The sequence below is a fragment of the Geotrypetes seraphini genome, chromosome 6 (assembly GCF_902459505.1).
Source record: "Geotrypetes seraphini chromosome 6, aGeoSer1.1, whole genome shotgun sequence".
NCBI lineage: Eukaryota > Metazoa > Chordata > Amphibia > Gymnophiona > Dermophiidae > Geotrypetes > Geotrypetes seraphini.
Window position 1 is genome coordinate 124626663 of NC_047089.1, and position 23541 is coordinate 124650203.

Sequence of the window (23541 nt, forward strand, 5' to 3'; positions counted from 1 at the left end):
CTCAATGGCTCACTTTAACTGCTGCTGTCTCTTCCATCCCATTCCTTCCAGAGGATAAAGACTCTTCAAACTCTGTCCATCACTGGAGTGCACTAGCTCTTGCTAATGGGAAAACTGTTTCAGTCTTATACCATATTCTACGAGATCACCAGTATTCTTTCTCCCCTCTGTCCATGCATCAATGGGAGAATATGTTGACTATCCCCTTATCTGATATCAACTGGGAATTATTCTGGTCTGTGACCAATCGCCCCCTGCTTTCGTCTAGAGTATCACAATCCTTGTTTTATGTCATGTGGCAAGCTGTCTGGACTCCTTTTCGTATGTGGAAGGCCAATTTGAAATCCGATCCGAAATGTTGGCATTGCTTCGGAGATGATGGCACCTAGATCACATGCTGTTCCACTGCCGAGCTATTCATCCCTTCCGGTCTCGTATTTGGACAACTGTCAAGGTCATTACATCCTGCTCTACAGACTTTACCTTTGACATTGTCATACTTCGATCTCAACATCCATGCTTTGCCAACAAATTGCCCTCCAATTGCCCTCGATCTGCCCTCCAAAGCTGATTGATGTTATGATCGCGACTGCAATCATGCATATATCAAGAACTGGAAATCAGCCTCTATGTTAGATTACACCTTCTGATAGAACTCATTATGTCTTTATCACAAATTCGAGCAATATGTTTTTGAAAAACATTGTATTTCCAGGTTCTCTCCGCGAACCTCCCCTCCTTCCTCACCATGGGAATTTTTAGATCAATTTATACAAGCTAAATAGCTGTCCACTCCTGCCAATTGCCTTTTCCTTCTTTAACCTTTCCCTTCTTCTTTTCTCTCTCTTCTAATCTACTTATCTGGCTTAATCTTGCACTTTACTGGATGTCTTATCTGTTTTCTTTATCAATCTTATTGAATAGTGCATGGTTGATCCTTGTATTTGTTTTAATTTATGAATAGTTATTCACTGTACATTATGGGCTCCTTTTACTAAGGTGCGCTAGCGGTTTTAGCGCACACACAAAATGACCGCGCGCTATAGCGCGCGCTAGCAAAATTATCACTGCCTGCTTAAAAGGAGGCATTAGCGGCTAGTGCACGCGGCAATTTAGCGTTCACTATTCCGCACGTTAAGGCCCTAGTGCACCTTTGTAAAAGGAGCCCTATATTTTGTTTTATGTTGTTTTCACAAGAAAATTTCAATAAAAACTTTTGAATTGAAAAAAAAAATATGTTAAACCTATGAATTGATATATATAAAGTCAATTCATGGTAGTTAATAGCTACATGGACAATGGAGTAGTTTAGCATGAAGAAAGTAAATGTTCTCACGTGACTCAGTCAAAGCCCAGATCTGAATCCAACAGAAAATTCATGGCAAGATGTGAAGATTGCATGTCACAGATGAGGCTCAGCCAGTTTGAAATTCCTTGAGCAATTCTGCAAAGAAAGGCCCGAATTGTACCATCATGCTATGCAAAGTTGGTAGACACTTATCCTAAATGATTCACAGTGTTATTGCTACAAAAGTGGCATCCAGTAAGTAATAAGTATTTAATCAAAGGATGTTAAGTCTTATGCAATCAAGGCCTTTTTCTTTCTTATTTTTAATTACTTCTTGAGTTTCTTGGTAATTGCTCTTTTACAATGAAAGTCTAGAGTATGCTGTGTCGATCAGTGAAATAAACACCTACTTTTAATGCATTTTTTAGATAGCAGAATAAGAAAAAATGTATAGGGGTAAACACTTTAAAAAGCACTGTAGTAGTTCTCACAAGATTAGTTGATATTTATACTCTGTCACTGTAATCAGCAAATTCAGTATCTGCTAGTATCTCATTGCATGCAGACTTGTGAAATTTATATAAGGCTGAGGGAAAAATGTATGTATATGGTGACAGACATTTAAAAAAATATATAAATCTCAATGTAAGAAAGAAGCAGCATCAATCAGGAATCTGTATTTGTAAGTGCCAGAATTTACACATCTAAAGAACAGATTTTGCTGCCTACAAGTACTGGATTTTATAAAGCTGCACTTCCAAGGAAGAGAGGGAGTGATTAAGTATACAACCTCCAGAACTCAAGTTTTGTCTGTTTGGCACAATCCTTCCCTCAATTTCTCTCCCAAATCACTGGTCCAAATAAAAAGCTGACAGTTATTTATGCCCCTGGAGCAGGCCACAGGGAAGGTTTTTGAACTATTCATGTATTTCCACTGCAAAATAATAATATAAGCATACTTTATTGGTCTGTGAAAACCATGCCCTGAATATATCCCTTCCAAATCTGTGCATCCTGTGGGTATATACCTAGCTGCATTTCTAAAACTACTATTTTAATTACACATCTATGCCCATTTACACATGTAAATGGTGGCTAAAAACCTTGTACAATTTACTTTATCCCAGAGTATGAGGCCTCCAAAAACTATAGGGTAGATGCAGCTTATGTTTAGGGGAGAATTTGCATCTGCATCCCTTCTAAAAATCAGTGATTTTCTGGCAAAGAGACAGCTGAGAATGGGTTTCAGAGTTTTAATGGTTTATTTAAATAAGTGGGGAAAGCATGCAGAGCATGGCTCGTGGAATTCTTTCAAACCCCTCTGCATATGAGAGAGAAGAGCCCCAGCCTATCCAGCCTCTCGGCGTATGAGCAGTGTTCCAGCCCTTTTACCATTCTCGTTGCTCTCCTTTGGACTCTCTCAAGTACCGCCATGTCCTTCTTGAACTGCGTTCAGTACTGGTCGCCGCACCTCAAGAAGGACATGGCGGTACTTGAGAGAGTCCAAAGGAGAGCAACGAGAATGGTAAAAGGGCTGGAACACTGCTCATACGCCGAGAGGCTGGATAGGCTGGGGCTCTTCTCTCTGGAAAAAAGGAGGCTCAGGGGAGATATGATAGAGACCTTCAAGATCATGAGGGGCATAGAGAGGGTGGATAGGGACAGATTCTTCAGACTGAAGGGGACAGCAAATACAAGGGGGCATTCTGAGAAACTGAAGGGAGATAGGTTCAGAACAAATGCAAGGAAGTTCTTTTTCACCCAGAGGGTCGTGGACACTTGGAATGCGCTACCGGAGGAAGTGATCAGGCAGGGTACGGTCCAAGGATTCAAACAGGGATTGGATGGATTCCTGAGGGATAAAGGGATCATGGGATACTGAGGGAGGAGCTGGGATGTAACAAAAGTATAGAAAGTTTGTCAGGTAATGAGTATAAACCAACCAGGTCGTGCATGTGCAGGACCGGAGGGCTGGGACTTCGATGGGAAGGCAGGACCAAATTGGGAGGCCAAGGTGGCAGGGGAGCCCCTTCAGATGATTCAGACTGGTCGTGATCTGTTTGGGCCGCCGCGGGAGCAGACTGCTGGGCAGGATGGACCTATGGTCTGACCCGGCAGAGGCACTGCTTATGTTCTTATGTTCTTATGTGTGCGTGTGTTTCTATTTTTCGTGTTATATATATCTCTATTTTTGTGCAGGTGTGTATGTATCTTTGTGAGCTAATGTCTGTATATGTTCATATGAATAGACATACCAGTACATTTAGAGCTCCTTTTACTAAGGTGTGCAACCATTTTTAGTACATGCAGGATATTACTGCGCTATTCCGCGCGTTAATGCCCTAACGCAGCTTAGTAAAAGGAGCCCTTAGATTGTGAACATCCTAGGGACAGAGAAAGTACCTGTATGGTTTATGGTTTATTAAACTTGTTATATCGCTCGTTCATTTTACTGGTCCAAACGGTTTACAAAATACAATAAAAGTAAAATAAAATAAAACAAATATTTAAAAAAACTCCATTATTAGATAGTATAGACCTAGCCCATATAAACAGTAGACATACTAAGGAACATTCACTCTTACAAAAAACATTCACTCCTAAGTAAAATCATATAAATACCATTAAGCTTTAAGCATTAAGCTATATATAATAAGTAAACTGCTTTGGTTGTACCACAAAAAGGCAGCGTATCAAGACTCTTATAATGAATGTATGTCTGCATGTGTATTTGTATCAGTCCATGTATGTTTGTATTTCTATATTCTTATGTGGGCAATTTCTCCAAATGGGTTAGATAATATGACACTGACTCAACACAATCCTGTTTCAGCCTAAAAAGGCCTGCCTCAGGAGTCTGATTGTATGAACTGAGGAGAAGGGTATTAGGGATTCACAAACGTGTGACACTTCTCTTTTAGGGCTCCTTTTACGAAGCCACATTAGCGGTTTTAGCGCATGCAGCTTTTTAGTGCACGTTAAACCCATGCAAAGTGGCTAGAACTAACGCCAGCTCAATGCTGGCTTTAGCGTCTAGCGCAGCCAGCAGTTTAGCGCACGCTATTATGCGCATTAAACTGCTAACGAAGCTTCGTAAAAGGAGCCCTTAATCTTTAAAAAGATTCTTATTTGTTTGCCTATCGGCAAAAGAAAGATGATTTAATGATTTGAGGTAAATCAAGGGTTCATGTGTCTTGTAACCCATAGACAGTGGCCAAAGGCACTACTACAATTACTTGGAACCAACACCTCTATAATCAATGCCATTCTAGTGTTTTTTTCTTACACTACTACTGGAGGGAAGGAATTCATAGAATTTGTATGTGTATCTGTGTATGCTTCCATGTGTGTTTTTATAACATGTGTGTGTATGAGGGTGAGTGTATTTATACCTGTATTGGTTCTCTATTCCATGTGTCTATAATTGAGAAATGCGATAAGAAAGGAGGACTGTTTGAAAGGTTGAGTTTGTACTCTGTTGGGTTGTGACTTCTCCATTTTTACTATGTTACTGTGAATCGGTGTTTGTATACTGCTTCTACTGTACAATATGTATGTTCCTCTTCCAAAGTTGTGCTTTGTAGATCGTGCTGATCTTTACATTCCAATGGTCAAACAATTAAGGCTGAAACTAAGGCGAGTATGTTTTCTTGTATAGGCCATCGAAAATGGAATGAGATCCCACTATATATATGTTGGCAGGAAAATTTGAGTAATTTTAAAATATTATTAAAAAGATACTTATTTTGTAAGATGAAATGTGCGAACTGAGTGTCCCATTGTTTAGTTGAGCGCTGTTTTGTTATTGTGTTATTTTACTGTATGTGTATTGTTGTTTTATTATGTATGTATTTGCTGTGACCTGCTTTTTATAAGGTGGAATACAAATGAAAAAACGATAAACTACTGGAACTACTTTTCTGATTTGGGGTAGCTTCATTAATGGACATGAAAAAATGTAAATGGGCACCACAAGAAAGTCCACCAACTTTGGACAGTTTGGCTCAATATTTTTGTTCTAAGATAGTAGATTTAAGATCTTCATGTCAGACATCAATGATTTATGATGATAGTTTATACCAAAGATCAGATAGTATATCTTGTTTTACAGATTTGAATTGAAGTATAATCTGAAGTTTTGATTGGAATTTATTTAAAAACTTTATGCTAAATATGTGCACTCATTTTGCTTTCTAGATGTTTGCTCTCCAGAGTTGTTCAAAGCTAGTTCCTCTAAATTTCAGCTTGAAATGTACAAATGGTTGCAAACTATCTCTCCCCTTTTACAAAACCACGATAGCTGTTTTTAATGCAGGCTGGCGCACTGAATGTTCTGCGCTGCTTCCGACCCTCATAGAGTTCCTATGAGCATTGGGAGCAGCGTAGAGAATTCAACACACCTGCCTGTGCTAAAAACCATTATCACAGTTTTGTAAAAGGGGGAGTATGTTATACTTAGGTAAATATCCTACAGATAAACGTCATTTTATCATTACTCCAATCGTAGAGGATAGAAATAGTCCTATCAATGTGGTTACTAACTATAGGCCCATTGCTTCTATTCCTTTTTTGGTTAAACTATTGGAGGGCATAGTTTATGTTCAGTTATTGGATCACTTAGAATGTTTTGATCTGTTACATTTTTCTCAATCTGGTTTCTGACCCTTATATAGTGCCGAGATGGCAATAGCCTCCTTATTAGACTATCTTCACTCTTTTTAGTAGAGGGATAGGGGCTTTAATTTTACAAGCAGGATCACAAACTTCTATTGGGCTGCTTGGATTCTATGGGAATATCAGGGCAAGTTTACCATTGGTTTAGAGATTTTTTGAGTTCATAAACTTATCAGGTGCTTTCAAATGAAATTCTCTCCTTTACTTGGAGTGTTCCCTGTGGCGTACCATAGGGTTCAACATTTATCTGTCCTCTCTGGGTAACAGACTTTCAACTTTGGGAGTTAAATACAGTCATGTGGATGACATTACAGTTATCCTACCTTTATTATCTTTACCATTGAAACAATGCCTCCAAATTGCTCAAATAATGTTAGTAGTGGAGGACTGGATGAAACAATTCAAATTAAAACTTAATTCCAAGAAAACTATTTTTTTAAATTTTGCAACTACTACTAGATCTACTGAAAATAGTCTTACTTTAAACGACATATGTTTTCCAGTTGAGCCCACTATAAAATGTTTGAGTCTGGACAGGAATTTTACGATAGGAGTCCAGGTGGATACAATAGTCTGTAAAGGCTTTTGTATGCTCTGGAAACTGCATACCATCAGATCTTATTTTGAGAACTCAGCATTTCTTTTTTTTTTTTTTTTTTTTGTAAATTATCTTTATTGACAACTGCAAAGGAACACACAACCACGAGTGGAACAATCAGAAAACAGAGCATCCAAAAACAGTACAAGATATCAGAACAACAAAAATCGCAGTACAAAAAACCCCATGTGTGGGTTCCCCTCACAATTGACATTTTAAAATACCAATCCCCACCACGCAAACACACGCCAATCCCACTCACGCAACCCAGACCACAACAATCATCCCCCACACATACCACTAGACAGCCAAACATCCAAACCGCCCACTCCTCCCCCCCTACATCCACACCGGTGCAGCCCCCCGAGAAAGATCCAGAACAAAAGCAAAAGCAAAATCAAGAAAACAGAGGGAGATATCGCAACCACCCCCCGAGGAACCAAATCAAAAAGAGGAAGAGGAAGACATGCCCTCCGACTCCAAACCGGAGCAGAGCTGCAACACCCTCTGCCACAGATCTCGATAGCAGCGGTGAATCAAACTCCCAGCCTTAGGAAGACGCTGAAGCTCATAGCGTCCCACCATTGCCAAACGAGCCAGCCACTGCTGAAAGGATGCAACAGACTCGTCCACCCAATGCTGCAACAGGAGCTTTTTTACTACCAAGACAGCCATGTAAAGAACCCTGCGTTGAGGGAGCGTGAGCCCCCCCTCAATCAAATCCCTCTGATCCCCCAAGAGCAGAAAACCATAAGACCATGGTATAGCTCGGTGAAAAAGGCGCTCCAAAAAGGGGAGAACCTGCAGCCAGATTGCCGAAGAAGGGCACTCCAAAAAGTGGTGAGTTAGGGTACCCACGAAACGCTTACATTTAACACACACGGCGTCCCCCCAGAGGCCCATACGAGCTCCCTGAGCCCGAGATAAATAAGCCCGATGCAAAATTTTAAATTGCATTTCCCTAAAGTCTGTGGAACCCCCCATGGCGTGCACGGTAGCAAAAAGATCAAGAAAGGCCTTACGGTCCAGATCAATACCGAGCTCCGATTGCCACCGGGAGGCCAAACGGTCAATAGATCCCAAATCCGAGGCGGCCTTCAGAATCCGATACCAGGTAGCCAACTTATTGGAAGCTGGAGAAACCTGAAAAAACTGAACATCCAAGGGACCACAGAGCCAAGCCTCCCCCCAGCGACGGTCAAGAGAGAAGTAATAATGCCGAGCCTGGAGATAAGCCCAGAAGTGAGTCCGAGGCAAGTGCCAGTGAGTCTGCAGCTGTTCAAAAGAAGGAAACCGACCCCCCCCCCACAGAGACAATATCACGAAGTGTTCGTCCCCCTCTCTGCTCCCACTGCCGGAACCAGGCGTGTCCCACGCCCGGCGGGAAGTCGGAGTTCCCATATAACTGCAACAAAAGGGATGCAGCCGGAGATTTCCCCTGCCGCCGTCTCCACCACCGCCACGCCCGCCTCATAGGTAAGAGATAAGCAAACTTAGCTCCCCCTCCCGGGATAACCGACAATGGGATATGCAAAAGAGACAAGACCGAGTGCGGGGCACACCACGACTCCACCCAGCTCCGGGACGAGAATTTGTAACACCCCGACCATCCTTCATGAATAAAGCGGAACAAAGCGGCCACATTATAATAGCGAAGATCAGGAAGGTTTAAACCACCCCTATATTTATCCAAGGCCAATGTAGCAGAGCTAATCCGGGCTCGCTTATGACGCCAAACAAAAGAGGAGACAAGCGAACGAAAAAGACGCACCTCCTTAGCATTAACCCAGAGCGGTATAGCCTGCAACGGATACAAAATCTTGGGAAGGAGGACCATCTTAGTCAAAGCCACACGACCCCAAACCCCCAGGGGGAGTTCTCTCCATTTCTCACACAAACGCCGAATCTCCTCCAAATGACGGAGCACATTATATCGATACAGAAGCTTGAGATCAGGACTTAAATACACCCCCAGATATCGCATCGGCCCCTTCACCGGGGGAATCTCAAGGCTCGCATGCCAATCCTCCACCCGAGTAGACTGCAATGGAAGAAGTTCAGATTTATCACAATTAACTCGCAGCCCAGAAATATCGCCAAAGGAGCGGACCAAAGCGAGAACCCGCCCCAAATCCCTCCGGGGATGGTCCAGATAAAGAAGAATATCATCGGCAAAAAGATTAATGCGACTCTCCTGGTCTCCAATACGAATGCCCCGAATATCCGGATCGGCTCGAATCCTAGCCGCCAATGGCTCAATAGCTAACACGAAAAGCAATGGGGACAGCGGACAGCCCTGTCGCGTCCCCCTACCCAAAGCAAACGGTGCAGTAAACTGACCATTAACCAACAGCCTGGCCTGCGGCTGGATGTATAAGCTACTTATCCAATGATGAATAGTACCGTCTATGCCAAACTGCCGCAGAATCCAAAAGAGATATTGCCAGGAGATACTATCAAAGGCCTTTTCCATGTCCAGGCCTACAATAGCCGATTCTCCAGCCATGCCACGCCTGGAATGGAGGGCCATCAAAGCTCTAACTAAATTCATGGACGCGTAACGGCCTGGCACGAAGCCAGCCTGGTCTTCGTGGATCAAGAGCGGCAAAAAAACATTCAAACGACGCGCCAAAAGAGCGGCAAAGAGTTTGGCATCCTGATTAAGGAGGGAGATAGGTCGATAGGAACCCACCTGGGCCGCATCCTTGCCCGGCTTAGGCAGCAGCACCACATGGGCCAAATTCGGAGACCCCAAACCGCGAGACTCAGAGAGTGCATTAAACGCTCCCGCCAAAGCCGGAGAGATCTGATCTGACAAAATCTTATAATACTCAGATCCAAACCCATCCGGGCCCGGTGCCTTAGTTAACTTAAGCTGCTTGATACCAAGCTGCACTTCCTCTGGACTAATAGGGGCGTTCAATTGTCCCAACTGGGCATCCGTCAACCGAGGGAGCCGAAGCCCCTGAAAGAAAGCATTCCGGTCAGCGTCCGAGAACGGTCTATTCGCATACAGAGATTCATAAAAGTGAACAAATTGCTGCTGAATCTGGCGTTCCTGCGTGTAACAGGTACCCTTAGGGTCTCTGATGGAGAGGATAACCTGCCTGGTACGCGGAGGCCGGACCAAATTAGCCAACAACCTCCCTGTCTTACCTCCCCAGGCATACAATTTATACCGTTGAAAATATATATCGCGGGAAGCCCTCTGCGTCAGGATGGCGTCGATCTGCCGCCGAACGTTCAAGAGACGAAGTTTGTCATCCAGTGAAAGAGAATTACAATGGCACGCCCGCAGCTGTCGAAGCTCCCCCGATAGAGTCAACAATTCCGCATCCAGGGACCGCCGTTTACGAGACAGATAAGCAATAATAAACCCTCGCAGGACCGCCTTGGAGGCCTCCCAATATGTCACTGGACCAACATCCTCGGTATTATTGTGTGAACTATACTCCAACCACTGTTCCCGAAGATATTTATGAAAGTCAAGATCACGATATAAAGAGCACGGAAATTTCCAATGGCGTTCCCCAGGATCCGGCGTGAACTGAAGCTCCATGACGACTGGTGAATGGTCCGACAGGGGAACCTCCTCAATATCAATCCCAGACACCCTTGAGAGCAGAGAGGGCGACACCAACAAGTAATCCAATCTGGCATATACATTGTGGGGATGCGAGTAGAAAGTGTAAGTGCGCTCCGCGGGATGCAGAATCCTCCAAGTGTCCAACAGCTGCAACTGGCTAAGCAAAAAATTTACCCCCTTGGCTCCGTGGTCCCTGGTCCCACCCTTGGCCGGTCGACAATCCAGTGCGGGATCAGCGGTAATATTGAAATCCCCTCCTACCACCGGTTGGTACTCAGGATACATGGCTATCTTGGCAAGCAAATCTGAAAAAAATTTATGATTATACACATTAGGAGCATACACATTACACAATAGCCACTTCTGACCCCAGAGTTCCCCCAAGACAATAACACAGCGGCCTTCCCGATCTTGGAGAACTTTATGAACATGGAAGGGCAGCTGTTTATGAATAAGAATGGCAACCCCTCGCTTCCGGGCGCCAAAGGAGGACGAACAGACCTCGCCCACCCATTCTCGCCGCAGCTTAAGATGCTCCGCAGCCGAAAGATGGGTTTCTTGCACAAAAGCGATGTCCGTCCCCCTCCTCCGGAACCAAGATAACAATTTTTTCCTCTTAATAGGGGAATGAATCCCGTCTACATTTAAAGTAGATATGGTCAACTTAGTCATGATGAAGAAAATGTCCCAATCAGAAGAACAGTACACTTGAAAGTAGTAGAGACGGGCTGCCCCCCAGCTAGGCCTCCCATCCGGAATCCAGAGAACCAAAATCTCCCCAAGCAGGAACTCAGAGCAAAAAATCCATTGCATCCACCCCTGGGGTCGCTGCACCCCCACACACACAGACTACTCCCCAGCCCTTCCAACCCACAGCCATCCAACCCCACAAGCAAACACAACAGCCCCCCCCTGCCCCCCCTCTCCCAACCCTTCCTACCCTCCAACCACAGCCCACCCCCTGAAAAAGCACTATCCCAGAGCCATCCCCAGGGCCTCCCAGCACAGAATGAAAAAGAAGGGAACAGCCCCACCCCGTCCCCCATAGGAAACCATCCCCGGAGGCATCCCCAAAAACCCTACCCCTAACAAAACAGAACAAGGTGAGGGAAAAAACAATGTACAGCACACCCAAAAACAGAAACAACCCCTACAGAGCTCTCAAAACCCCCGGATCCCCCTAAACAAAAGAAGAAAGAATACTGGCAGATATACAACAAGAAAGCCCACCCACCACAGGAGGAACGACACTGCCCATTTTACCCCAAATAGAAGAGCAAACAACAGCCAGATATTGAAAGAAGAAGAAGGCTGGGAACTTTGAAACCAGTCCAGCCCTCATCCCAACAGCAAGGGAGCACGGCAAAATCACCAAACCTTGCCAGTCCCCAGTCCCACCATCCTCCCCCGCTCACACCAGCCGAAACCAGCCAGCAGAGCACCGGGAAGCACAGTGTCACAGTCTCTTCTCCTGGTCAGCAAGCAGAAAGTTAAGAGGCAAAGACCGGATGCAGGACTCCCCGACCATGCTGCTCAAGCCACCCGATCTGCTGCAGGGACTCCTCCGTTGTCAGCCACAGGTAGGGAATCCAAATAGCGCTGGGCCTCCGCACGATCAGGGAAGGTGTAAGGCTTTCCCTCCCTCCAGACACGCAGAGACGCTGGGTAGACTAGCGCAAAGCGCACTCCTCTCCGATGGAATGCTGTGCACAGGGGCGCCATTTCTCTGCGGAGGGACGCCACGTGGAGGGAGTAGTCATTGAATAACAGCAACTTCCGCCCCTCATATTCCAGCAGGCCGGCTTTCCTGTAAGCATGAAGAATAAGTTCTTTCTCCCTCCAGTTCAGGTACCGCGCTATCGCTGCTCGGGGACGATTCGAATCTCCCGAGCGCTGCCCCAGGCGATGTGCCCTCTCGCACAGAAAGCCCGCCACCGGCGGCTCTAGGCCCAGCCGTGTCGGGAGCCAAACTTGGAAAAAATTATACAACTCAAGATCTGCCCGAATCTCCGGCAGACCCACCACCCGTAGATTATTTCGCCGCTGGCGATTCTCTTGATCATCTAGCCGGCCGGTTAGGGTGGCCACCTGAGCCTTCAGGGCGATCACACTTTCCCGATCTTGTGAAGCCGCGTCTTCCCCATCAGATATGCGTTGCTCCACCTCTGCGATGCGGGTAGCGTGGGACTCAAAGCGCTCGTTTATGCCCTCCATTGCAGATTGCAGTTTGTGCAAACGATCTTCCAGGGCCGCTGTAACCATGCGGGAGATCTCCTGGGCCCATTCACCCCACTGTGCTGGTGCCGAAACTGGAGTCGGGGACGCCGCCATCTTAGACCCCGACAGGGCCGACTTCTGCTTTGGTGTCTTTGCTAACCGTACCGGCATACCGGGTCCCAGCGACCCTGCGAGACACCCCCCGCACACTCCCAACCGTAGCAAAAGATCCGGTGGGGGCTAAGATAGCCAGCCAGTAGTTTAAAGTGAGTTAAGCTGGTATTTGGAGACCCGAGGTCAGAGAGCTCAAAAAAACACGTCCTCTCACTCCAGACTCATCACGTCAGCCGAGAACTCAGCATTTCAATTGCTGGTGCAGTCGTTAGTCTTGTCGATTATAGATTATTGTAAAATAGCTTTCTGCCCTCCATTTTACAAAAATATGAAAACGTTTTTTAGCGCCGGCTGGCATGCTGAATACTCCGCGTTCCTATGAGTGTTGTGAGCAGCTGTGAACAAGGCTGCCTGGTGAAATTCTAAAAGCTAAGTTACTCAGCATTTCATATTCTGCTCTTTTCACTGTTTTTCAGCATTATATCTGCTTAATTTCTCTTCTCATCCCTGTTTCTTACTAAAAAAAACACAAAAAAATAAACCCTTGTCTTTCCTTTGTTAAATCGTATTTCCTCTTTCCCTTTCTCTTCATAGGAATAAGAGTAAGACTTATAGTCCCACCAACCCCAGGGATCACTTTTCATATATAGAGACCCAAATAATCAGGACTACTCAAATCAAGTCACTTCACAACCAATCAAGATAACCTTTATTCTATGCAATCACTGTGGTGCTTTAATTCCAAGACATACTGTTTGGAGGCTTAAGGCTTGCCCCATCTGTCTTCAACTTGCTAGTATTAATGAGGAGCTCTGCAAACTTAACCAGGAATTGAATACAATTAAAGCAGCTTCCATCAGTCCACAAAATCATACCAACTTACCACCTTTACCTCAAAGAATAAAACAGCCCAGGAATAAATGGGTCACAGTAGGCTCAGGAAGACTGCGACATGTAACACAGAAACATCCACCTTCACAAATATTACCTCTACAGAATTCCTTAATCCACTAGTGCACTGCAATACTCAAGAAAACAGAAGGGAGGTGGGACTGGAACCAATGAAGGTAACTCAAGAGAACAAGTTCACCCTAAGCCCAAATAAAAAAGCCCAAAACAGAAAACTATTGCTATTGGGGGATTCCATTATCAGAGGCATTAACCTTGGAACCCAAGGCGAGGAGACCAAAATAGTAAAATGTCTTCCAGGATCCTCAGCTACCAGGAGTTCCAGGCAAATTACAGACTATAATTAAGGAAGAAACTAAGGATTTTAACACTGATGTTGTTATCCATCTGGGAACAAATGACCTGGCCAACAACTCCACACTTGCAGCACAGAAAGCTTTTCGGGAGCTTGGTGAGGGCGTGAAATCTTTTGTATAGACTTTAGCTTTTTCTGAAATACTGCCTGCATATGGAAAGAGAGAGCAAAGAGTGAAAAATACAGAGGACTTTAATAGATGGCTCAAAGCCTGGTGTCATCAAGAAGGTTTAAGGTACATAGGAGGATGGGGAAATACATGGAAGGACAAGAAGCTATATTGCACTGATGGGCTACATATTACTACAGCAGGAAAAAGAAACCTTGCAGAGAAATTTAAACAATATTTTTCTAGGCATTTAAACTAGAAGGTGGGGGTGGTGTATGTACAAAGGACAATTATAGAGATCACCCCCAGCAAAAGAAAAGATGTGATAGTAGTAAAGACTGCAACATAAACAATATCAGCAACTTATTTCTTAATATTGCAACGGAAAGTGAAACGAAACAAAAATCCATATGAAAAAGGAGATTATCGCTGAAAAATAGCTGGAAAGCGATGACCACAAATGCTCGCAGTCTAAGCAACAAAGTTCATGATCTGCAAGCCCTGATGTTAGAGGCAGATCTAGATATTGTCGCTATCACAGAGACAAGGTTCAGTGAATCACATGGATGGGATGCAAACATACCGGGATATAATCTTTTTAGGAAGGACAGAGATGGTCAAAAAGGTAGAGGAGTAGCTCTCTATGTAAAGATCAATATCCAAACGACTGAAGTGCAAGGGACCTGGGGAGAGGAAGAAGCGATATGGATCCCTCTGAAAAGAGAAGAAGGAACTTCTATCTACATGGGTATAGTCTACAGACCTCCGACTCAATCACAGTAAATTGATAAGGATCTGATTGTGGATATCCAAAAGTGTGGAAGGAAAGAGGAGGTTCTGCTGTTGGGAGATTTCAACCTCCCGGATGCGGACTGGAATATTCCGTCTGCGGAATCGGAAAGAAGTAGGGAGATTGTGGATGCATTTCAAGAGGCTCTGCTCAGACAAATGGTGACGGAACCCACAAGGGAAAAAGCGATATTGGATCTGGTCCTCACAAATGGAGAGAGTATCTCTAATGTTTGAGTGGGTGCTCACCTGGGAAGTAGCGATCATCAAACGGTTTGGTTTGATATAACAGCTAAAGTGGAGAGCGGCCGCACGATACTTAAACTCCTAGATTTCAAACGTACGGACTTTAATTCAATGGGAGAGTACCTGAAGAAAGAGCTGTTAGGTTGGGAGGACATAAGAGAAGTGGAAAGACAGTGGCCTAAGCTGAAAGGAGCGATAAAAATGGCTACGGACCTTTATGAGAAGAAAATCAATAAAACAAGAGAAAAAGGAAGCCGATATGGTTTGCCAACCTAGTGGCTGAGAAAATAAAGGCGAAAGAGTTGGCGTTCGTGAAATATAAAAAAAAACCCAAGAAGAGGAGAGCAGAAAGGACTACAGGGTGAAACTGAAAGAAGCCAAGAGAGAGATACGTTTGGCGAATGCACAGGCGGAAGAACAAATGGCTAAAAATGTAAAAAAGGGAGATAAAAATTTTTTCAGATATATTAGTGAAAGGAGGAAGACAAAAAATGGAATTGCTAGGCTAAAAGATGCTGGGAACAAATATGTGGAGAGTGATGAGGAGAAAGCAAATGTGCTAAACAAATACTTCTGTTCTGTGTTCACAGAAGAAAATCCTGGAGAAGGACCGAGATTGTCTGGCAAAGTTACACGAGAAAATGGAGTAGATTCTGCGCCGTTCACGGAGGAGGGTGTTTATGAGCAACTTGAAAAACTGAAGGTGGACAAAGCGATGGGACCAGACGGGATCCATCCCAGGATACTAAGGGAGCTCAGAGAGGTTCTGGCGAGTCCTATTAAAGACTTGTTCAACAAATCTCTGGAGACGGGAGTGATTCCTGGGGATTGGAGGAGAGCGGATGTGGTCCCTATTCATAAAAGTGGTCACAGGGATGAAGCAGGAAACTACAGGCCGGTGAGCCTCACTTCAGTTGTTGGAAAAATAATGGAAGTGTTGCTGAAAGAAAGGATAGTGTATTTCCTTGAATCTAATGGGTTACATGATCCGAGGCAACATGGCTTTACAAAAGGTAAATCGTGCCAAACGAACCTGATTGAATTTTTTGATTGGGTGACCAGAGAGCTGGATCGAGGACATATGCTAGATGTAAATTACTTGGATTTCAGCAAAGCCTTTGATACAGTTCCTCATAGGAGGCTGTTGAACAAACTTGAAGGGCTGAAGTTAGGACCCAAAGTGGTGAACTGGGTCAGAAACTGGCTGTCGGACAGACACCAGAGGGTGGTGGTTAATGGAAGTCACTCGAAGGAAGGAAAGGTGACTAGTGGAGTTCCTCAGGGTTCGGTGCTGGGGCCAATCCTGTTCAATATGTATGTAAGTGACATTGCTGAAGGGTTAGAAGGAAAAGTGTGCCTTTTTGCAGATGATACCAAGATTTGTAACAGAGTAGACACCGAAGAGGGAGTGGAAAATATGAAAAAGGATCTGCAAAAGTTAGAGGAATGGTCTAATGCCTGGCAACTAAAATTCAATGCAAAGAAATGCAGAGTAATGCATTTGGGGATTAATAATAGGAAGGAACCGTATATGCTGGGAGGAGAGAAGCTGATATGCACGGACGGGGATTGGGACCTTGGGGTGATAGTGTCCGAAGATCTAAAGGCGAAAAAACAGTGTGACAAGGCAGTGGCTGCTGCCAGAAGGATTCTGGGCTGTATAAAGAGAGGCGTAGTCAGTAGAAGGAAGAAGGTGTTGATGCCCCTGTACAGGTCATTGGTGAGGCCCCACTTGGAGTATTGTGTTCAGTTTTGGAGACCGTATCTGGCGAAAGACGTAAGAAGACTTGAGGCGGTCCAGAGGAGGGTGACGAAAATGATAGGAGGCTTGCGCCAGAAGACGTATGAGGAGAGACTGGAAGCCCTGAATATGTATACCCTAGAGGAAAGGAGAGACAGGGGAGATATGACTCAGACGTTCAAATACTTAAAGGGTATTAACGTAGAACAAAATCTTTTCCAGAGAAAGGAAAATGGTAAAAGCAGAGGACATAATTTGAGGTTGAGGGGTGGTAGATTCAGGGGCAATGTTAGGAAATTCTACTTTACGGAGAGGGTGGTGGATGCCTGGAATGCGCTCCCGAGAGAGGTGGTGGAGAGTAAAACTGTGACTGAGTTCAAAGAAGCGTGGGATGAACACAGAAGATTTAGAATCAGAAAATAATATTAAAGATTGAACTAGGCCAGTTACTGGGCAGACTTGTACGGTCTGTGTCTGTGCATGGCCGTTTGGAGGAGGATGGGCAGGGGAGGGCTTCAATGGCTGGGAGGGTGTAGATGGGCTGGAGTAAGTCTTAACAGAGATTTCGGCAGTTGGAACCCAAGCACAGTACCGGGTAAAGCTTTGGATTCTCGCCCAGAAATAGCTAAGAAGAAAAAAAAAAAAAAAATTTTAAATTGAATCAGATTGGGCAGACTGGATGGACCATTCGGGTCTTTATCTGCCGTCATCTACTATGTTACTAACATAAGAATAGCCTTACTTCTTCAGAGCAATGGTCCATCAAGTCCAGTAGCCCATTCTTACGGTAGCCAATCCAGGTCGCTAATACCTGGCCAAAACCCAAGGAGTAGCAATATTCCATACTACCATTTCAGGGCAAGCAGTGGCTTCCCACATGTCTTTCACAATAACAGACTATGGACTTTTCCTCCAGAAACTTGTCCAAACCTTTCTTAAAACCAGTTATGCTATCCACAACCTCTGCCAATGCGTTCCAGAGCTTAACTATTCTATGAGTTAAAAAAAATTTCCTCATATTGGTTTTAAAAGTATTTCCCTGTAACTTCATCGAATGTCCCCTAGTCTTCGTAATTTTTGATGGAGTGAAAAATTGATCCACTTGTACCCATTCTACTCCATTCAAGATACTCCTTCTGCTTCTATTCCTTTCTATCCTCTCTTCTACCTTCCAAAGTATTTAGATCAATGCTGTCTTGTTAAAATGTTTATTTTATTTTTATTTTTCTTCTAACTCTACTTTTCACTTCTCTATTACCCTCCAGGTACTTTAGTTAGATTGTGAGCCTTCGGGACAGTAAGGGAATTTTTCAAGTACCTTTCTTATTTCTAATCTTAATGTATATTTTCTGTAAACCGCTTAGAACCTAACGGATGTAGCGGTATATAAGAAATAAATTACATTACATTACATTACATTTTGTAGACTTCAATCATATCTCCCCTCAGCCGTCTCTTTTCCAAGCTGAAGAGCTCTAACCATTGTAGTCTTTCCTCATACGAGAGAAGTGCCATCCCCTTTATCATCTTGGTCGCTCTTCTTTGAATCTTTTTCTTCCTACCCTGTATTTTGTGAACAGATCATAGCCCGTTGTAACTACATCCCAATCATGGTTCTTTGTGAACCATGTCTCCGTGATCGCCACTATATCCAAATCTCTTCTTCTATCACAGCTTCTAGATCCAGAATTTTGTTTCCCATACTTCAAGCATGTATACCATATTTCCCCACATATAGGCCGCCCCCTAGTAAAGGCCACAAAAAATGCCTATATGAGTTTAAAAACTGGTAGATAAGCCACCCCATTGTATTAACTGTGGCTTATACAATGTTTAAAAATCATCACCCTGCCCTCCCTTACCTCTCTCCCCTTACATCCCTCGCTGGCGGCGGCCTCCTCGAATCGCGCCACCAGCGTTGCACAGCAGGAGTGATCTTTGCGTCTGCAGGCCAGCCCCGTGCTGCTGCTGCTGCGAACTCCCCCATAATGTGAACTGCCTCCCCTTCCATACCCCTGAATGTTGGAAAAAAAAAATTGCCAGGAGGGTGCCCATTCCCTCCTGCCACCAGGTGCTTCCCTGTGGAACCGACCCCTCCCCGGAACTGACCGAACCCACCCCCCATGCCAGGCCCCCCTCCCCTCCCTTTCCCAACTCCTCGTACTTTGAAAATAATCAGCAGGAGGGATGTCCACTCCCTCCTGTCTCAGCTCCTGCCCCCCCCAGCTCCCCTCAAAAAAATCCCTGAAAATCCCCCATACCTCTTATGTGAAGAAGACAGCAGGAGGGATGCCCAGTCCCTCCTGCCCACAGGTTCACCTCTCCATATGGTGGGCCTGCCCCTTCCTGGTGCATCCTGGGATGCAGGGGATGGGCCTAAGGCCCTGATTGGGGAGGTATGGGTGTTCCCAACATTCTGCTGTACTATTTAGCAGCCCAGTTACACAATTTGCTAGCATGGTGAAGTGATGGCCACAGATCTTGGGTTCAGAAAGAGTCCTGGGGATATCTCTCTTAGTCACCTCCCTTGGCTCTCTAAGAAGGATCTACAGGTAATAGTGGGACGGGCCCATCTGCTAATATCAATGTACTGCTGCTCTGGATTAAGATTCAATCCACTGTGTTTAAGCAAACCCCGTTAGTGGTGGCAGAGGGATGTGTTCTAGGGAGCACTGATGTGAGATATGGGCAGTGGGCAGAGGGGAGTTTGGCATCTTTGGGACAATTTTTGGTTGATGGCAGGCTGCTCCCTTTGACTGAGCTAGTGAAAACATAGAACTTCACACAGATGGATCAGTTCCAATATTGGCAAGTACTATCTTTCATTTGAAAATGGACTTCGTCAGACCTTCTGTGTGTGGATCCACCATGGGATAAGGTACCCCAGTAGTAGGGGTAGTATTTTACGCCTCTACAGGGCCTTATTGCACTGAGGAAAACCTCCTACTATGAATACAACCACGTGGGAGGCATTGCTACACCAACATTTTGATCTCGGTCAATGGAGGCAGATTTTCCAATCTCTCCTTAGGATATCAATAGTGAGTAATCTGGTGAAGAATGGGTATAAGCAATTATATCAATGGTATTTAACTCCAGTATATCTCCATCACATTAAAGAGGATATATCAGTGAACTGCAATACAGCAACTTTTGCAATTTATGGTATATTGTTCCAGGTACAAAATAAGTACAAATCTTTTTCCCTATGGATGTTCAGCTCATTTGAATTGTTAATTACATCAAACTCTTTAGTGTATGTCTTCAAGTTGACTCCATGGCTATATGCACAGTGAGGAATCCTCCCTGTGATGTTTCAAGGCAGAATACAGGAGTGAGTGGTTTGTGATTGCCTTCTCTCAAGCAATATATGGCTCCACTATGCTGCTGCTGCTGCTGCTGCTGCTACCCAACATAGGGACCTGCAGCCTACAGTACCTGGTATTCCCCAGTGGTCCCCATCCATATACTAGCTAGGCTACCAATAGCAAGGGCCGGCCTACCCAGGGCAGCCAGGCCATAGGTGTTTAGCATATACCAGTATACAAATATAGGCCCTCTTTTATTAAGCTGAGTTAGGGTTTTTTATCACTGGCCGCTGCAGTGAAAGCTATGACACTCATAGGAATTCTATGAACATCAAAGTTTTTCCTAAGTGGCTGGCAATTAAAACCCCTAACATGGTTTGATAAAAGAGGGCCAAAATTTTGTGTTTATGTTTAAATCATATGCTCTATTTTAAACAAATTCATTAATGATTAGTTCTTGTACAATCCAAGGACCAGTTATTTCCATCTACCCGCTAGGACTTTGTAGGAAGCCTCAAACTTCAGAGGCTTAAACCCCTCCCCGTCTTACCTCATCAGTGTCCCTGTGAAGATCAGTCTTTCTTCCTACAAGCCAGGTTGTAGGAGCTTGTCTTTTCTGCTTGTGTTTTATTCCATGCGATTTCAGTATTTGCGTTTGAGGTTTTCATGCTGCGGAGGTTCACTGCGGGGATAGCTCCAGCTGTGGGAGATCACAGACATTTTGGAAAAGTCTGCTTCTAGAGGGTTCGCTGCTTATCAATAAGCCCTCTGGACAGCCTGCACATCAGTTTGAGGCTCAGGGACCATTCCCTTGGGAGCTAGCTCACCTGAGGTTCGTCTGCTAGTAGGTCGAGCGCAGACTAAGTGGTTCCATGGAGGTGCACCCAGGATTAGGGCCAGACTTTGTTCTACTACTAGGCGTTCTGCGTGTCATGGGTGGCAGAGGTGCCCAATCTTGGACATCAGGCCGATGAGGTAGTCAGAAGATTCAAAGTTCAGCTTTCCAGCCACAGAACCCGTTCCAGAACGAGATTCGGGCTCTGGGAGATACTTGATATACTTCATCATTCCAAGGAAAGGCTCCAAAGATTGGAGACTGATTCTGGATCTCAAGTCAGTCAATGTGGTCCTGAAAGTGACCCACTTCTGCATGGAGACAGTGTGCTTAGTGATAGCATTAGTGGCACCAGGGGAGTTTCTAGCCTCTCTGGATCTGACAGAGGCATAACTCCACATTCTCATTTTTCGAGACCACTGGAAGTATCTGAGGTTCCATGTCTTAGGGCAATATTTCCAGTTTACAGCGATGCCCCTTGGATTGGCAATGGCACCCAGGACCTTTGCCAAAGTGATGATGGTGGCAGCCCATCTTTGAACCCTGGGTGTCCTGGTTCACCTGTATCTGGATGACTGGTTTATCAGAGCTCCTTTGCAGTCCAAGGGGTGGCAGGCTGTTCATCAGGTGGCACAGTTGCTGCAGTTTCTGCAGAGCCTGGGCTGAGTGATCAATTTCAGGAAGAGTCACTTCAAGCCAACGCAGGATTTGAAATACCTGGGAGTTCGATTTCACAAAGTCCAGAACAAAGTGTTCCTGCGTGTCTCTCATCAGAAGCTTCGACAGGTTATCAGGAACTACTCCAGTCCTAACGGCTTGGCAGTACCTCCAGGTTCTGGGGATCATTGTGGTTACATTTGATGTGATTCCTTGGGCCAGAGCCCATCTGTGTCTGCTTCAGGATACTCTGCTTTTGCGCTGGAATCTCCAGTGGGACACATTACATACACCCCTGCCTTGGATGACTGTGGCATGAAACAGTTTTGCATGGTGGTTGTGGCCCCTCTCATTCTCTAGGGGCCTTCCACTCAGGATTCAGAATTGAGTGATTCTGTCTATGGATGAAAGTCGCAAAGGCTGGGGGGTGGGGGGTGTATGACTGTCTTTGTTCAGGGCTTATGGGCGCCCTCAGAGCACAATTGGTCAATCAATCACTTGGAGCTTCAGGTGATTTGGCTGGCTCTTCACCATTTTGAGCGTCATCTCTATCATCAAGCTGTCTTTTCAGACAATGCCACGGTGGTGGCTTATGTCAATTGGCAGGGGGGCATGAGAAGTCCCTCTCTGAGTGTGAAGGCTCAGCTTCTCTTCCTTGTGCTGTCAGCAGCGCAAGTGGCAGGAGTGGACAACATTCAAGTGGATTTTCTCAGTCTTCAGACTTTGGACCCAGGAGAGTGGTCTCTTTCTCAAAGAGCATTCGAGTGCATAGTAGATCAGTAGGGGTGTCCCACGTTTGATCTCATTGTGACTGCAGCCAACAAGAGAGCAGATTGGTTCTTCAGTCACCATCGCAAGGATGGCAGCGCAGGTCTGGGTGCTGTGGTTCAGCTCTGGCCATGGGAAGGTTTCCTATATGTCTTCTCTCCGTGGCCCATGAGAGGACATCTGTTGAGATGGATAACAGCCCATGGAGGACCAGTGATCCTGGCCATCCCTAATCGATTGAGGTATGCTGACTTGGTTCCGCTGCAGCTGGATCGGGGGCTCCGGCTACCTTGTCATTTTCACCTGCTCACGCAGGGTCCGATTGTGATGCAGGATCCGGACTGCTTTGGCCTTATGGCATGGCACTTGAGCATGCAGCCTTGACTAGCCGGGGCTATTCTTTGGCTGTGATTGCCACGTTACTACACAGCAAAAGGAAATCCACAGTGTTTGCTTATGCAAAAGCTTTGAGATGTTTTCAGGCCTGGTGCAGCCTGCAGCAGGTGTACCTGTCTGTCCCGTCAGTCCCTTGGGTTCTGGAGTTTCTACAGGATGGCCTGAAGAAGGGCCTAGCGGTGGCTTCTCTATGGGTGCAGATTGCTGGTCTTTTGTATATGGGCCCTCCTTCTCTGAGAGACTGCTTGGCAGCTCATCCAGATGAAGCTCTTTTTCTGCAGGGCACTCTGCGACTTAGGCCTCCGTTGTGCTTTTCCTATCCAACTTGGAATCTTAACCTGGTTCTCTGTTCTCTGGCTCATCCGCTATATGAGCATCTGGAGCAGGCATCCCTTATGGATCTCACGATCCTCAGCCTACATGGTTTCGGAACTTCAGGCTCCATCCTGCTGGGATCCTTTTCTACATACTGCACACTGTTCCTTTCTTCCCAAAGTGGTTTCCTCTATCCATGTGAATCAGGAAGTCTGACTCCCTGCTTTTGCTTCCTCTGGTTTGAGGAAGCAGGACCAAGTGTTGCGGTCCTTGGACATGTGCAGTATGTGGTTGCGGTACCTGGAGATCACTGAGTTTTGCCTCTCTGAACATCTGTTTGTTCTGGCCGGTCCTGGGGCCAGGCTTCTAACGCCATCATTCCAGGTGGATATGTATGGCCATTTCAGCAGCTTACATGGCGGCTGGAAAGCAGCCTCCCCACCCTCCCCCACCGCCCCGCTGGCGGGCTCATTGTACCAGAGGTGTTTTATCCTCTTGGGCAGAGTCGTTGGCTGTTTCTCTGGATGAGATTTGCAGGGCTACTACCTGGTCATCCTTGCATATGTTCACCAAGTTTTAAGTTTTACAGGATCGATGTGGCAGCCAAGCAGGATGCTGCTTTTGGTGCCTCTGGTT

At 45.4% G+C, this 23541-nt stretch overlaps 1 protein-coding gene across 1 annotated transcript in view; it reads left to right on the top strand.

The window, feature by feature from the left end:
• NALCN (sodium leak channel, non-selective) overlaps positions 1-23541 on the top strand; it is a 1129711-nt gene that overhangs the window by 180231 nt on the left and 925939 nt on the right. The gene's annotated exons all lie outside the window — the stretch shown is intronic.